At 43.0% G+C, this 952-nt stretch overlaps 1 protein-coding gene across 1 annotated transcript in view; it reads right to left on the bottom strand.

Annotated features, from left to right (window-relative positions):
* Ube2a (ubiquitin conjugating enzyme E2 A) overlaps positions 1-952 on the bottom strand; it is a gene marked incomplete at its 3' end in the record, with an annotated part of 10334 nt that overhangs the window by 8623 nt on the left and 759 nt on the right. The gene's annotated exons all lie outside the window — the stretch shown is intronic.

The raw sequence follows: 952 nt of genomic DNA, 5'->3' as shown, positions 1-952 counted from the left end.
AAAAAAAAAAGAAAAAAAAAACAGAAACAAAAATAAGAATTAAAGGGTAGAACACCAAGGCAGCAAGCAGTTAATGTGTGTTTAAAAGTTAAGCCTAAGCCATTTGTTATGCGCCTCTTGATACAAACTCAACATTCAAATAGACTGGATACTGGCCAAATGGTGCTACGGTGAGGCAAATCTCAATTCTGAAGCTGCTTTGAGATTACCAATGAGAAGTTCTAAACGAAAGCACACACTGTAAATGAATTTAAAAATCAAGGAACAACATAACTGAAATTAGGCGTGTAAGAACATCTTTAAAGAAGTGAGGCTGGCCGGACAGTGGTGGCGCACACCTTTAATCCCAGCGCTTGGAAGTCAGAGGCAGGTAGATTTCTGAGTTCGAGGCCAGCCTGGTCTACAGAATGAGTTCCAGGACAGCCAGGGCTACTCAGAGAAACTCTTGTCTCGAAAAGAAAAAAGAAAAGGAAAGAAAAGGAAAGGAAAGAAAAGAAAAGAAAAGAAGTGAGGCTGATGGTATTCTGAGTGATACTGTTCAAGCCAGGGAATTGTATGTCAGGGAATCTTGCGTCCCTTCAGCACTCAACAAACCACACACTAAGCTGAACACATCTTGCCCTCTGGATGGAACGCCTTGTGGACCAGATCTCTGGTTGACTGGTTTCATACTGAATTATCTCTGTTGGGGGTAAAGTTAGCAGGAAGGCTGCTCAAACCTCCACAACCCTCAAAACCAGTGCTGTGGCACTTCTTTTTTAAAAAGTGACTACTTTTCACCCAGGATGGACTAAACGGAAGGGAGAAGAAAAAAAAAAAAACCAGAAAAGTGCAGTTTTGGTTAAGCCTAGGACTATCCAAAGAACCCACCACACACTGAATTTCACTTGAGCCTTTGGTGGGCAGAGGTGGCAGGGCAAAGCCACTTCTTTAAGCTGGGGCCTGGGACCCC

Source organism: Mastomys coucha, chromosome X (assembly GCF_008632895.1).
Source record: "Mastomys coucha isolate ucsf_1 chromosome X, UCSF_Mcou_1, whole genome shotgun sequence".
NCBI lineage: Eukaryota > Metazoa > Chordata > Mammalia > Rodentia > Muridae > Mastomys > Mastomys coucha.
Note: the sequence above shows the minus strand (reverse complement) of the source record. Positions and strands in the feature narration are given on the sequence as shown.